The following is a 16,973-nucleotide window of genomic DNA, read 5'->3' as shown; positions in this document are numbered from 1 at the left end:
ATATATTAAAGATGAAGGTGAAGAGTACATTGCTAGTACAAAATACCAATCATAATAAGCCAATGAATTGAAATTTTTTAAGATTTTAAATTTGAATTTGTAAATTGTATTTTTAATTATATACAACTCAATATATTAAATTTTTTGCACAAATCATGATTAAGAAAAAGTGAAGTAACATTTTTTTTATTAGTAGCATCCATGAAAAATAATTTTCTTGTTCACCTATTGAAACCATTGTATATGAAAACTAATTGAGGCAAAAAGCAAACCTTATTTATCTATAAATGAAAATCTAACATCAAATGCATGCATAAAATGTATTATAAGCATTTTAGAAAATCAACTACTTGTTATATTCTAATCAAGTTTTAAGAAATTTAATATTGGATGGTCAATAAGAATCATGTAAATAGATTGAGCTACCAAAGATAACAATAAAGATATGGATCAGTAGAAAGTCTACAAAAAATAAGAATAGAAATGAACACATTTAAGAAAATCTAAAGAGTAGCTCCAATAAGTGATAGTCTACAAAAAAAGTCGATAAAGATGGTATGTACTAAAATGGGTTGGCTTCTCTAACGTTTGGGCTTTCCAAACATGGTTTCACTGAATCAGACATAATGACATTGTTGAAGAAATGAAAGAAAATAGAAAGCAACCACAAAAAAGGGTAAAAAAATTCAGCATAAACAGAGGAAAAATACGAACCTCTATGCTAGAAAACCTCTCTTCTAGGGAAGAGTGCAGCGAAATCAGAGTCACCCTCGCTTTTTTTTTTTTTCTGATATTGAAAGTTCTCTATGGTAGATTAGGAGGATTTTTACCTTCATCTACCACGCCTTCGACATGGTGTCATTATCAATAACAATAAAAGAGATGTTACACAACCACAAAACTGCAGCAAGCATTGCAAACACACTATCTTGATCCTCTTTGCTAACATGAACAATATCCAGAGCTCCCTGAAAAGAACCAAAGCAGAATTCATGAGCATGACAACATTTTATTTCACAAAGAATGGTAGCAATAAAAACTTGCCAAAGTTAGAAATTCAGACTGTCGGAATAAACCAACGATTCATTAGCCTAACCAATTTGATCACAAAATCCGATTGGACAGCAAGTTCAATCCGATTTTGAAAATAGTAGTCTATAGCAAATTTTTTGAAAATAAAGCATGAAAAAAGCATAAGCAGTGAGAAGAATGACAAAAAATAAAGCCTTTTCCCCACCACGACTAGCAATGTTGCTTTATACAGCACAAACAGGTTTTGATGTAAAAGGTTAAGATGAAGAATTCCATATCTTACCCTATACCAGGTGATTTTTATTTATAAAAAAAGTTCCTATTTGCAATCCTTTTGGTTGAAGTGAAATACTATAAGGAGAAAATTTATTATTTTTAAATAAGAAAATATGCCAAGTAATGAAGGTAAACAAAGGTACTATTAAAATTTAGTTTAAGGTCTCTATGAAAATTTATTCTATCCGAAAATTTATTTAAAAAGTAAAGTACTAGTTAGTTATATGGTAGTGCTTATCCAAACGGTCTCTCGCCGTTTCAACAAAAAAAAAATCCCAATAATTTAAGAAAAAAGGAACTCTTAGTAAAGTAAAATCCAAATGTAATGAATAGTAAATACATTTTCACTAGTCCAACACTTAATATGGTGACGTTATTTTAAGGATGAACCCCATATTAATCAAGGTCAAGCGCAAAACATAGAAATAGCAAACTTTATTTTGCTAACTGGAATTTTGCAAAACATAGAGATACAAGTTTTGTCGCATAGAAGTTACGTGGAATATTTTTTAAAACAGCACCACCTGAAATTTTTTAAACTCGATGAATTGGTAGATGACTGCCAGTAAACTAGTTCAATGTCCAACTAAGGTTTGCATCTTGGGATTCAAATTGTCTAACTAGGGTTCTCTAGTAGCTAAGTGAACACTAGAGATTCCATATAATCATAGGGAAGAAAAAATTGGAAGCTAAATCCAACCTAGATTGACTTCTTGATCCAACCCAGATTAGAGAGTTGAGAGAGAGAGAGTTCAGAGAGAAAGTAAACCCAAGCCTATTCTTCTTGATTGACAAGTACTCCAATTTGGAGCTCGAATCGTCAAGAATATCCCTAATCTTCGTAGGTCTGTATTTCCAAAAAAAAAAAACCAAAAGTGAACAATTACAGCAAGGCCACCACCATGTTCCCAAGTCATGGCCTATTGCAAAAATGAAAGAAGATGAATATGTAAAATATATATGTCAGGGAGAAATGATATTCCAATTTGTGATTATTGGTTGAAAGTGATTATGAAAAGGCCAAATAGATGGAGAAACACTATGGTACCTATCAAAAGAACAGAAGAGATATGAAAAGTTGTCTTGATCAAAGAGTGGTTGATATTTCTGACTTTTGGTCCATTGTTTAAGATTGATTTAGAGAAATCCTATGATCATATAAGTTTTGGGGAGAGGCGGATCAGCTGGATGATGAAATATGTGTCCTTGTTGATGTTCTTTGTTTTGATCAATGGGGCTCCAAAGGGGTTCTTCAAAAGCTCAAGGGGTTTGAGACAAGGAGATCCATTGTCTTCCTATCTCTTTTTGTTGATCATGAAGGTAGTTAGTAGAATGGTAGCAAAATTCATAGCTTTGGGGAATTTGTCTGGTTTCAGAGTAGGGAGCCTGGAGCGTCTTATTTCGCATCTGCATTTTGCCAATGATACTTTCATCTTTCAAGACCATTCGGCCACGCAATTGAGATTTCTTAGTAGGATTCTTAGGTGTTTTGAAGCAGTTTCTAGACTTCCAATTAATCTGAAGAAAAACAAGACTTTTGGAGTTAATGTAGCTATGGGGTAGAGTTGCTTGCGGCTTCAATTGGTTTTGGAGTGGGAGTTTTGCCAACAACTTATTTGGGGCTTTCTCTCGGTGCTTCCTATTCAAGCAAGGACATTTGGGACCCGATTATTGAAATAATGGGGAAGAGGTTGAGCTGTTGGAAAGCTAAGTATCTTTCTAGGGGGGGGGGGGGGGGGGGGGTGGATTGACTTTTATCAAAAGCGCGCTTGCAAGTATACCAACTTATTTCCTTTCGCTTTTTTCATTGCCTTGGAGTGTGGAATTGAAGATGGATAAGATTTGTAGGAATTTCTTCTGGCATGGAAAAGACAATAGTAGAAAGTATCATATGGTGAGTTGGAAGAGGGTATGCTTTTCGAAGAACAAAGGGGGTTTGGGGATTAGGAATTTTGCATTTATGAATGTGGCTTTGGAGGTTCGGGGAGGAAGATGACACTCTTTGGAAAGAGGTGGTGTCTCAAAAATATGGGGTGAAAGAGTTTGGGAGGAAAAACAAGGGAGGGAGAGGACCAACGGGATGTGTTTTGGAAAGGTATCCTGAAGTTTATTCCTTCTTTTCAAAAGAAAGTGCGGTTCAAAGTGGGGAGGGGAAATAGGGATTCAATTTTGGGAAGATTTGTGGTGTGGGGAACGGCATTTATTGGAGTTGTTTCTGAATCTCTTCGCAATTTCTACTAAGAACGGAAGGCTGATCAAAGACTTTTTGGTGGGGGATAGCTTGTTGAGGTCGTGGAATTTTGGTTTCAAGAGGAACTTTAATGACTAGGAGCTCACTAGTGTGGAGAGGCTTTTGGAGATGATTGAGGTGTTTAACGTTTGTGCCGGCAGGGAGGATAGAAGGCTTTGGGTTGGTACATGTGATGGGATTTTTTCAGTGAGATCTATGTATGCCTCGACTGCTTAGCTTTGAATAGTACTTTTCCCACTTCTTTAGTTTGGGGAGTGTGCTTTAGTTTGAATAGTACTTTTCCCACCGAACGTCTATTTGGTGAGAGAGTACTCTTACTCCACTTCCTGAGGTGATCTTTGCCATTGAAAGTCCATAAAAAACTTGCATCTATTCATATAACTTAAAGCATTCTAATTACGTAGGAAAATATCTTCCCATTAGATGATCCAATCAACTCTTTGCCAACAAAAACTATGCCCAATCTTTTGGTACACATTGCAATTTTACCTTTGCTTTTCCTAGTTTCCTCCTTCTGTTGTTATTTTTTTGTAAAGATTTAGTCATTAATGTCTGAAAATTTGGTGTGTGCACATGGGGCTGGGACACATGATTCTCTGTGCAACACCCTGCTCATCCATTAGGTCACTTGACAGCCTAGTCTTTGTTTTAACTGAACTAAGATGTTGTGCACTTGCAGTTTGCCCTTTGGAGTTCAAAGACGTTATCAAAGCATATCGTGACAAAGCTGCCCCAAATCCTTCTTGCTGTTACAGTATTTGGATCTATGTTACAGAAAAGTGGTGTCATGACAAATATCTATGAACTTTGTGATGTGGACTTGAAAGACTTCAGCCTTCAAGGTAGTTTTTTTTTTTTTTCTATTGTTGCTTTTACATTTGAACTTTGACTGCTACATGCATGTATTTTTTCTAATTCAATATCTTCTCTCTATTTTGTTCTTCGTACCTTGCTACTGGAGCAACATATGGATATTTTATAGGTCTTAGCCTGACAAGACCAATCCCCCCTCATATTTACAAGACTACCATTGCCCTTCAATTAAATCTTCTACATCAACGCCCTCTATTGTTGCAAAGCAACATTCTTTGAGAAACATCATGGAGAACCAATCTTATACAAACATCTTCCTCAAAAAGCTTCACTACCCAATCCTTCTGATGCATCTTAATTTGCTAGAAATCCAGGCAAAATATCTCTATGTTTAAATTTCTTTCCCGAAGTTATCATTTATCTTCAAGCCAATTTATATTTATTCTAATATTAGAATTGTAATTAGCCCTTCGATAACCATTAATCAACCAATGAATTCGTTGTCAATCATGACTTTTTCTCCCACCAAATCAAAATGTTTATTTCTTCAAGACTAGCTTTTATTCTCATTTATTCTCCCAAATTTCTTCCTATTCAGACTTTTAATTTCCTTTAGGGCTTTTAGTGAAACTATGAAAGCTAGCTAGCACACCACCACGGTAAAATATAGATATACGTGCACAAGACTTCAAAAAAAATTAAAAATTAAAAAAAGATACATGGCACACTGAAAGACAATATTCAGCAGCTTACTCAACAACAAGCATAGCGGATTTCAATTCCAAAAATATAAAGGTGCCAACTTGTTAAGTTGGCAATTTGTGATGCCTTGGAAGGCACTGATTCTACCATATGAAGAGTTAAAGAGTTGGCATGATTTACCTAATATCCCACCTTCCCCATAGGTGAATATGAAATTTAATATAATGTAAAGTCCACAAAACCTATCCTTTGTGTGATTTCTTATTCAATTTCGATGTTATTCTTTCTAAGTTTTTGAGTGGCATGGGTCTCACTCGTGTCTATGCTTGATTTCTATAAAGGATGGTATATTGTTGCTTTCTTTGAGAGAGAGTGACCTACATGAAGCATTCTTCCCTTTCCCACCATCCAATCCTTTTGATGCATGTTAATTTGCTATAGATGCACAAATTTCTTTCTTAAGTCACCATTTCTCCTCAAGTCAATTTACATTTATTCTAACACCAAGGGATTGGCCTAGTGGTAAGTCAAGCCTTGATAAGGTCCTTAGGAAGGGTATAAGCTCCTCGGGAAGGGTAGGTCAAGTGTTCGAAACCCCATGAAGAAATGAATTCCTTGGGGCCACCCCCTTCAGGGTCCAGTCGACCCTTGACTCAAGTAGTTGCATGTAGGACTTTCCAAGGGGGTGATGCGTGTGACCGTGGGATTAGTCTCACCCGAAGAGTGGGGATACCTATGATAAGCAAAAAAAACAGAAAAAATATATTTATTCTAATTAGAATTGTAATTAGCCCTTCTCTGAGCAATCTTGACTTTTTCGCCCACCAAGTCAAAATGTCTATTCTTTCAAGACTAGCTTTTTCTGATTTACTCCCTTGAGTTTCTCCCTATTTTGATTTTTAATCATTTCTTTTAGGGTTTTTAGTTCAACTAGAAAAGTTAGCCAGCACAACATCGAAGTAAAATACAGATCTAGGTAACATAGCTTTCTTTTTTTGTATGTTATAAGACTAAATAGGTTATAGTAAATGGCTTTAAATATACGAGATGCATTCATAGTTCAATTTTCAATTCATTGATCCTAGACTAATAATTCTCAAGCTAGAAACTAATTATTAAGTATTTGATAAAACAACAAAGAAAGATGTTTATTATTTTATTGCAAGTACCTGTAATTTCCCTTTTTTCTTTAAAGATAAAGATCATCCTCCAACCTCATGAAATTCTGAGTCCTACCTCCAAATGAACTTATCTACATGCCCATCAGACTTCCTCACCACACCACCATTCCTCACTTTCTATTCTTCTAAAAGCTACTAGACTCCTTGACCATGATGTACCAAATATAGCAATCTAACTCTGATCAACAAGGAAATAAATAAAAGAAATTAGAAACCAACCTATCTATACTCTGATAGGTAGGAGTAATGGAACAAGTGAAGGAGGTTGCATCTCACCATTTTCACATCGATTAGGAGCCACAGGCTTAGAACCTGATACAAAATCGATCACCCAATTCCTTTCTGGATGGATACTAGCAGGATAGGATAGGATATGATACTAACCGTCAAATCGATTTTGAACTGAAACTGTTGAAATCCTAAGAAAATGAAAAGGGAGAAGGGGGAAAAACAAAAAAAAAAAAAGATCACAGTCGCAAACTTGGCACAAGGAGGAAAATATTCCTTTCTAATGCTCTCGGGACTTCCTCCTTACGATTCCACCAATTTGTGTGAAGAAATTTCCATCTTTGCAGGATTCCCTAATATCTGTGTCTTTCAAATCGACTTCCCCAGAATCATCAATTTTTTGTGCAATCCTCTTCCATTGTTGAAGCCCGATCATCAAAATTTTCTGCAACACAATGTTCTCCAATGCCGAGAGACAATGATTGAGGGAGAAGAGCGAGACCATTCACTATTCACACACAACGTTGAGAGAAAGAGAGACAACATTCTGTAACACAATATTCAACACCAACGCCCAGACACAACGATTGGGGGAGAAGAGAGGGACCCTTCATGATTCACACTCAACATTGAGAGAAAGAGACAATGTTCTGCAACACAATGTTCAACTCTAACACCTAGACAACGATTGGGGGAGAAGAGAGACAGAGATAGAGATAGAGACAGTGTTCTCCTGGGGTGGGTGGGAGTATAGTTTTTATAGAGAAGAAATATTCGGCGGGATTTCAAAATCGGACAGCTGTATATTTGACGATGTTAATTAACGTCATGTGAAAACTCCGTCTGTTTGGAACAGATGACATGCCTCACTTAACCTTAATTAAAAAAAAATCAGATTACGATCAAACTCTTAATACCTTTTTAGTTTTGAGAAACACGTTCCTTACTAACTGAAATCTTACCAAGGTCATTTAATTCAAATGGATTACCAAATAAAAGTACTTTCCTTACAAATTTAGTAAGATTTAAAATCTTACTAAGGGTCATTTTTGGCTCAAATTGGTCACCATATTGACAATCCAACACAACAGCCTAGATTTCAATATCAAAAAATAATTTTTTTTTGGGGCTTGATCCAAGGTTTTGAAATTGACATCTATGAACTCACAAATTCAAAATTGAAATTCGATGGTGAAAAATAAATTCTCTTAAAAAAAATCAAAATCCATAGAATTTTGACCTCTTCAACCTTGTAGCATTGGATCATTATTTTTGGATGCCATGAGGTGAGCTTGATCACCTTTAGTAAGATTTCAAATCTTACTTAGTAAGGCTAGTCTTACTTATGCCAAATTGGCAATCCAACATCATATCCCTCAAAAAATTCAGTTTTTTTTAGCTTGATCCAAGGTTTTGAAATCCCACCAAATTCTAAAATTTGACAATGAAAAATAATTTCAGGTTTCTTTTTTTAAAATTCATAGAATTATCTCCTCAACATCTTTGCGACATTAGATACTATTTTCAGGATTTCTTATTACATACCTTGCATCGAAGCTTATATTTGCAATGTTAAAACTTACAAACCTGACTAACAAAAAGTCAGCAAATGATCGTCATTAGATAAAATAATCATCATATAATAAAGAAACCTGAAGATGGTATCATGTCTAAAAGAGGGAGAGAAAAAGAGAGAGGGGGACTTCGAAATAGAGATGAGTGGTTTTAAACAGTTGGGTGGTTTCAAGCAGTTGAGGTATCTTATTTTAATAAAGAATTTCTTGAATCATGAATAGGCAACTGATACAAAAATTACCGTGATGAAGTTTCTAGTGTTCTGACCATCTGCCCTGAAGTAGTCATTTGCTTGGTTCCCTTGGATGCCTGCATGAATCTGCTGATTATTATCCACGGGTGGCAAAGCAGTGGCTTTCTTGGAAGTTATATTATCTGAGGACTTTGGAGCCTCACCACTCTCAAAACAGATAGCCCAGTGAACTCTGTCATCTGCCCCTGCTGACTCCACAACCCATTCTCTCTAAGCTCTATTTTTAGCTAGGAAAACCCTAACTCTGCACACAATTCCCAAAGATAATGCAAGAAAAATATTGTATGTCACCATCAAATCTATGATGAGCAATTCAATAAAAAAACAAATTTATGGATAAACTATTATCTTTAAATGATTGGTGAGCAACAACATAAGCAATCAATCCCTCCAGGGAGACGAGAAGATGAACTTTTTGAAGCAACAGGGTGTCCTCAAAGTGGAACTAAACAAGCTACAGAGTAAAATCATGGGTGGGGAGACTCAATGTCAAAACCTACTTTCCTAGATCCCGCACAAATCTTATGAAATTCATTCTGTGATGCCACTATATTCTCGAATTTTGAAATTTACAACTCTTCACTACATCGTTGTCAAACTTTGATACTGCACCTCCTCACTAATTGTTCTCCTTTATGTAGACTCATTTGTAACGTTGTTCCCTCCATGCCTTTTTCTTAACTGGTTCTCATTCAACCCGTTCTTTTCATCCAATTGTCTACCATGACCACTAGAACCATATATGAATATGCATCCCTAGCCGCATTACTTGAGAAAATTGTGGTTCAATCGTGTACACTATCACCTAACCCCTAAATACTAAGGAGAATCTGGTCGATCTCCTCATCAAAATCAAAATATACATGAAAATGAAAGGCCTCGTTCCTCCTCTAAATGAAGATCTCGAGTTTCCTTACCCTCAATTTCACTTCCTATTCTTGAGGCTTCCTTTTCCAAGTCTTCCTATTCAAATATATATTTTCCAATTTGGAGCATTTTGGATCATCTTCATCAGGGGTCCAATGTTCCAACTCTCTCCACCTAAGAAGAATTTTGCCAATTAGATTTTGTGATCTAGATTCATCAATTACTTTTTTGTTTTTGTTTTTTGTTTTTTTGGTTTTAAGAATGATATTTTTATTGATGATTAGATTGCATTTTTATTAATGTTTGATCAATAAAAAGGGTTAGTTGAATTTAGGTAAATTAGTCTTGTATGATTGATGGGTAGTGTTTAGTTGTTAGTGGTTGGTTAGTAATTGATCGCCCTTTCCTGTAGTGCGGTGAAGTTAAAATTTTAACATTAAATATCTTATTTGGATTTTTCTTGGTCGGATTAAGATTGTTATAGTTTGATTATTTCTTTGATTTTTTCTAGTGCTTTGGATTTTGACAAATTGATTTTGTAGGTTTGGATTTTTGATGGTGGAGGATGAGGAAGCTTTGGAAGAGCTAAATTTCATTTAGATTAGTTAGGATTTATTTTTTAGAATTTCTGTAAGGATTACTTGTCAACTTTTATTTTTATTATTTTAATTTTTATCTGGGAAGGCCTAGATTGTAATAGATTTATGGAAGGAGGACATTGGGACGTAACTGTCTCAGTCCCTTGGGTTCGTACATAGAAATTGGTGTCAGTGGCTCGAGTCAATTCAATTAAGTCATCCTTCGTCTAGAACGGGTAGTAAGTTATATCACCATGAATCCATTGTAAGTGGGTTCTTTTATTTATTTATTTATTTTATTTATATGTGTTTCAAATTTTCACATTTGGACGTTTTAGTTTTAGTTAAAAGGGCGCTCTTACGAGGACACGCTATAAGATAAGGATCAGATTTTATCAGTGATTCCTTGCCCTTTTAGGATTAAAAATTGACTCACTTAAAATGCCCAATATCTCAAAGATGTTATTATTTAGTAGATAGTCATTAATATTTAGTGTGAAATGTGATTTTTTGGTAGATGTTTGTTTCGTTATTAGTATGTAATAATGGGTTTTAAATGAAGGTTAGAGGTATAGTTGTTTATAATTAGTTATTAGATGTTATTGTTTAGTAGATAGTTGTTAATAGTTAGTGTGTAATGTGGTTAGTGTGTAGTGTAATTTTGCAAAAGGTTTGAGGCTTATGCCTCATGACTCACGCCTCATTATGCAATGAGCCTTACACCTCAATAAGTTCAACATAACCCAAAATCGTGGGTCAATAAATTCAATTTTTTATTTTTTTTATTTTCTTGTTTTGTTTTACACAAATACCTTCTCAATGTCTCTTATTTACATAACCTACTAAATAGAAGAGTTTTTTGTATTCAAGAGATCACTCAAAATCTCTTATTAAAATATTAAAATCTTCTTATACCAAAATTACTTCTTAGAGGCTTTAATATTGATCGAATTCGAATCCATTGGTTTCTACAAGTTTCTTACAAAGATTGTGGTCAAATAGAACCAAGAAATCAAGGATTTACTAAGGTTTTGAGGTATGTAATTTTTCTATGTATATTCTTGAATTTTTTACTTTTTTTTTTTTTTTTTCTTTTAAAAACTCATATGTCCCTCTTGTTTTTGTGTTTGATTCTTTTATTTTATTTTTTTGTTTTTGTTTTAATTTTTCTCTAGTTTATAATAGGGTCTAAAACTATTCTTAGGCCTAGAGTAGTTGTTTATTTGATGTTTGATACTCTGAGTGATAATACATCTTACATTTTATTTGATGCTTGAAGGTTGATTTCTTATTTTTATATTTTCTCTGAATTTATTATAATTTTTATATATTTTCTAATATCTTTTTTAAAAATTAATTGAGGCTTATGCCTCACCTTAAGAACCCAAAACACCTCAAATACCCCTTAGGTATTTTAAAACATTGATTATTTTGTGTTTGTAATAACAGGGTAGATGGATTATATATTTTTGTGAAAAGCTAACTTGGATTTACTACATTATTTGTCATTCCCTTATCAAATGATTCATTCTATATGGGTTTTGCACACAATAGACTCCCCCTAGAAACCCATTTGATGACCTTGAGCTTCATGATAGTTTGAAATGTCAATTCTATTTTCTTGTGATCACTTGTTGGATTGTTTTGTAAATGATTTTTTGGGTGCTATAAAAATTAGTTTTACGAGATTGATTTTGTGTGTCGTAAATTTGATCTTTGCTATTGGTTTTGCACTACAAATCCTAAATTTGTCAGAACTATTTTAGTGGTATAAAACTATGTCTGTTAGGATTGATTCTACACCATAAGAATTGAGTTTTGTGGTATAACCAACTAATTTTGTGAGGATTTGGTTAGTGCTTAAAAAACTGAAGTTTTGGAACTATTTAAGATGCAAAAACGGGTTTTTGTGGGCATGATTGGGTTTTTAAAGTTTTTTTTACTATGTTGATGATACATAAACATAGATTTTGGGATTGCTTTGGAGGTGCATAAACCAGATTTATTTTAAAAAAATCGTTTGGAGGTGCATAAGCCTTACTTTTTGTAATTGGTTAGTGGTGTAAGAAACCAATTCTTTTGGGATTGGTTTAGTGTTGCTAAATTAGATTTTGTATAAATTGTTTTAGTAGTGCAAAAATTCAGGCTTTTAGATTTGTTTTTTGTGAGTTTAGATTTTGCAATTGTTTTGTGTGACATGAAAATGAGATTTTGTGTCACGGGTGTATATATATATATATATATAAAATCTTTGATTAAGATTTTTGCTACCAGAAGTATTTTAAGAGTGCTTAGCTACGAATTATGTGCCAACCCTCTTTTAGGGACCTGACTGGTCGGAAGAAGCTTTGTCTCCTAGTCCTACTAGAAGTAGATGTTTTCCTTTCGAAGAGGGTTACTATTGCCTTTGAAAAGGTGCGTGGGGAGTGCAACGACCAAGTTGTTTTCGTTTTGTAGGAGGAGAGCATAATGAGTTATATATTAAATCAAACTCTTAAGCTAATTTCAATGCAACCTAACTTAAACCACAACCCAATCTTACGTCCAACATATAAAAAAATCCATCTTAAATCAAACATCTACCCAAGCCCAAGACCACACTCATATCTATAATCGTAACTAATCAACACAAAAAATTCATGACCACTAAAAGGGACACATGTCATCCTCACAACCAACCTCTCAAAAGAAATCATTTTAATCACCTCCATCACTATTTTCACATCATGTCACATATTACCACCTAACCCCTATCACACTCTCCTCAAAACACTCCACAATCAATACCTATACTCCTCACACCCCATCTCCTCAATCAACTCACTTAATCTACACTCTCATACCCTTTTGTCATGTGGCACCATATCCTCCACCCTCTCTAAATCAACCATCTAACCACCATACCTTAGCCATTCTTTCCATCAACTATCCCATTTAGGTCACACTCAACCTAAGAATGGGTTGAGAGATCCACCCATATAGGTCAAAAAGATCCACTCGTATCCTTTTTCCACTTCTACCTTTTCTTAATATCAAATTTCAAGCATTCTATTCACAAACCTTAAGTCATTTTCCATAATTTCCTACTTTCACTCCATCTTACTCTTAAAAGTCACCTTAATATCCTATAAAAATCCATCATTCTCTTACAAATCTCTCATGATTGAATTCTCTCTCAAGTTTCATCATTTTCATCTTTCTAAAATTTTAAATCACTCATCTCTCTTACTAATCTTTGTACACTATCTTTTTCATTCTCTTCTCGAAAGATAAAAAAAATTGGTTTAACATAAATATTTTCATCAAGAACTCAAGAAAAAGATAGACGAGTTCAAATTTCAAGGTGGGAGTAGGAAATAATTTCATCCTCTCTCCCCTCTCTATCTCTTTCTCCTAATCTCATCTTTTCACTTCTGCACTTTCAGATTTTTTTAGAGATCCACCTCCATAAAAATTTAAGTGCTTTAAGCTTAAGAGATAACACGATCCCTCTCATAATGAGGTGACCTCTATGATTTAGGCTCGAAATAAAATTCTTCAAAATTTGAGAGTACATTTTTCATTTTCACCATTTTCTCCCCCTAGATTTTCTAAAAAAGAAAAATTATCAAATCTAAGGTTACCACCTAAGGTGGAAGAAATAGACTGCCTGACACATTCCTTCTCTCCACGTTGATAATATTTGAAATGCTTCCTTAAAACTTCCAAATAGATGGCATGCCCCCTTTGACCATGGTCTTTATTAGAGATTAACATAAAATGACCAAATGCCCTTAATCTTCAATCTAAAATTTAAAAAGCTTGAGTTTTTTCTTTCCAAAACCTACCATCTTCAACATCTCTATTTTTCAGCCTTCTCTTTTTTGGTATGGGTAAGTTGGACTTGAACTCAAGACCTCAAAAGTTGTTTTGCAATTTGTCAAACCAACCAAGTTATGGGTTTAAGCCCTACCCCTACTCTTCTTTTCAACTTCAAATTCCCTCATCTCTGTTCTAGAGTCGTGAACTGTGAAATCCAATGCGAAATTGAGCGAACCCATGAACTAGGTAACATTGGGTTGGATAGTATAATTAGGCTCATTTAATTATCGAACAGGGCTTTGGAATTTGGTAAATTGAGTGGCACGACCCATTGACTTATTATAATTTTTTTTTACGCATAAAACATATATGAAATTTTTTGGACTGGCTCGACCTAACCCATAAATAGACCCAAATGGATGGGTTGGGTTCAGGTGAGATTTTATGCACGATTAGCACTAGACCCAACCCATCACAATCCATAGTTTTAAGATGTCGCTATTTGCCTCTTATGACGTAGTGAACCTTTCGATTCCACCAAATTACACATTTTGATACAAAACCCAAATGCATACCTTATGTGACTACCAAATTTTTTAAGTATGGAGCTTTTGATAATCTCCATGACTTCACATCCTTAGGCTTTGCTTATGTATGGGATTGTAAAGCATTTTCTAAGTTGAATATCCTAATTAGAATGAATAAAATAGAAAACTTAGTAGTACTATAGTCTATCAATGTAAAAAAATTCATACAAGTCAAACAAAAGAATGAAAAGTAACCCAGGACTCATAATACCTTTGGAACTGTAAGACTATTAAATTCTACATTCATTTTCTTCACACAACTCAGAATGAATACCAACTCTATCTATAAATGTCTCTAAAATTACACGTATTATACTACAATAATTGACAAAGGGAGAGTGGAAGAGGTGTGAAAGAGTGGGCGGGAGAATGGAATAAATTTTAATTTTAGATTCTTGAGATTCGTGCATAATAAATCGATAAAAAAGTAAGTGGTACTTCTTAATAGTAGATCTAATATATATAAATATAATAGGGGTGGGGTGGGATATATCAAAACCATCCCCGCCCTAAAATCAAATTGGTTTTTCATTTCTACTACCATACCGCACCGAAACCATTTGAAAGTTGGAACAATCGATCCTATAAAAGGGGTGGGGTGGGGCACTGACGGGGTTGAATCGATTTTTCATTTCTACTCCCATACTGCCCCCAAAACCATTTAAAAATGGGAAAAATCAACCCTATAGGGGCAGGTCGAGGGCGGGGCAAATTAAAGCAATAATAACAAAAAAGAATGGCACATTTCAATGATTAAGTAGGACAATAAAAGGAAAACCATAAAAAAACAGCAACAATATGCAATAACGATCCAACCTTTGTTGTTAAAAATTTAATGTGGAGTATGTATATGCTTTAAACCTTGCCTTTTTGGGCCACATGACTTGGCCAATGGCCTCTTTTTTATATTTTGAACAAATTTTCAATGATTCAACATTTCCTCAAGGGGAAAAAATTCCACCCATTTTCACATGAACATGCCTCAATCAAAACATGTCCTAATGATAGAGCATGCAGAGAAAATCAAAATATTGCAAAGAGTGTTCAATGAGAAAGATCTTAGCTTAGTTGGTAAGGCAAAATAAGTAAATTGGACCCATTGTTTGTTGTTTAAGACAAGACTTACCAATGCAGCAAAGATGAAGATTAAGTTGATAATCAATACGACCTATGCAATTTCTCCATGCCTGAAATGAAAAGTCATTTTTCCCAACAAAAAAATGAGCAAGAAGAGGATTGGATACATACCAATTTTTAATTTGCTTGATCAATCGAAAGGCATTTCTTGTACTCTATCTGTTGAAGGAATCCCTTTGAAGCTTTCTAGGTTCTAATTTCAATAGAAAACTTATGGCCTCGTTGTATTGAGGCAAAAGTTTGGACATTTCTTGCATGGTCCTTCCTTGTTACCTTCCTAATGGTGTGGGGAACTTCTCTGATGGCTCCAAAAGGGGTTTGTTTTAGCTTCTTTGTTCTCCACAGAGAATTCAAATTTGCAGTAAGGACTAAACCTGATTCTACTCTTCAAATATTCAAGAAAATATAGGAAACAAATTAGACACAATTTCCCTAAATTCTACTTTCTAAGGATAATAATATTTTTCTCTACTGCAATAAAGTTGCAAGACTTAACAAACCAAATTATAATAATGTCATCCTTTAAATGCTTTGATGTTCAACCTCTAACCAAAAGCTCTTTGTTTTTTTTTTTAATATTATAAAATATGTCATCTTTAAATTGTTCAAATAAAAACACAATCTTAGAGATAATTGCTGCTTCCACAACATTTTTCCAGTTCCAAGTACATATTATGTCATGTCTCTATCAATTGCAAGATTTTAGAGTAAGTAATCATTTCAATCAAAATTAATTTCCAAGGCAACTAGCAAGAACAATACTAGAAGGAGACTGAAAAAGAAATACTTCGAAAACTCTACCTTTGCTTGGATTACAATTGAAATCGAGAAACAAACTAAAATGTTCAAATTTCTAGACAAGAATCAAGAAATAACACCACCATATAATCAAAATGCAATTATAAATAAGTTCAAGTAGTTCCCCAAAATAACCTAAAAATTGTTAAAATGCAATATTGAAGAACTAAAAGAAAATATAATTTGTCAGCTAAAGAACTAAAACAATCAAATTTAAAGTAAGAAAAAAAAAGTTCAATTATTTGAATCAAAATGCAACATATTTAAATTTCATAAAATTAAGCTCAATGAAGGTTAGATTTCAGATCAAAAGTAATTTGGCCCTAAATAATGTTCTCAGAAAAATCAGACTTCAAACACATTAACATCTTAAAATGGTCGTAGAAACTAAGCTAAAAATACCAAAAGACCAAACAAACAAACAAGGATATATGCTCAACCTAAAACGTCAACAATCTTGTGAATAAAACCCTTCTAAACAGCTTAAAATGTCTTGATTGTTTAAACACATAAGCAGCTTAAAATGGTCGCAAAAGCTAAACTAAAAATTATCAAAGTTGTAGCTTTCAAGTCAAAAAAGGAAGAGATGGTTGATATTTTTGACTTTTGGCCCATTGTTTAAGATTGATTTAAAGAAATCCTATGATCATGTAAGTTGATCTTTTCTAGAGTATGTTATGAGGATGATGGGTTTTGGGGAGAGGTGTATCACCGAGGTTCATGCTCCCATCTAAATGAAGTTCTTGTCAAGAAAGACAAATGACAATATCGACAAGCCTCAATCTTAGTTTCTTTAACTTTTGTGTATTCGCATTTATTATTACATATGTAGTGTTAGCAATTGAGCCATACATCTTCCATAGATAGCTGATGCAATCAAAGAAGCATCTCTGC

General features: G+C 34.0%; 1 long non-coding RNA gene across 4 annotated transcripts; it reads right to left on the bottom strand.

Annotated features, from left to right (window-relative positions):
- Positions 1 to 492: 492 nt before the first annotated feature.
- LOC147392505 (uncharacterized) lies at positions 493 to 11,304 on the bottom strand. 4 transcript variants are annotated; one of them, XR_015182269.1, is made up of 3 exons: positions 6,532 to 11,304; positions 6,244 to 6,433; positions 493 to 968 (listed from the first exon to the last, which is right to left on the bottom strand). It is a non-coding gene; the product is annotated as an uncharacterized LOC147392505 (long non-coding RNA). The 4 variants fall into 4 exon arrangements; XR_015182270.1 differs by having other exon boundaries at positions 6,244 to 6,427; XR_015182268.1 differs by having other exon boundaries at positions 6,244 to 11,304.
- Positions 11,305 to 16,973: the final 5,669 nt, after the last annotated feature.

Source organism: Akebia trifoliata, chromosome 10 (assembly GCF_017979445.1).
Source record: "Akebia trifoliata isolate Shusen 1 chromosome 10, ASM1797944v1, whole genome shotgun sequence".
Taxonomy (NCBI): Eukaryota; Viridiplantae; Streptophyta; class Magnoliopsida; order Ranunculales; family Lardizabalaceae; genus Akebia; species Akebia trifoliata.
This window is presented reverse-complemented; position numbering and strand designations above follow the sequence as displayed.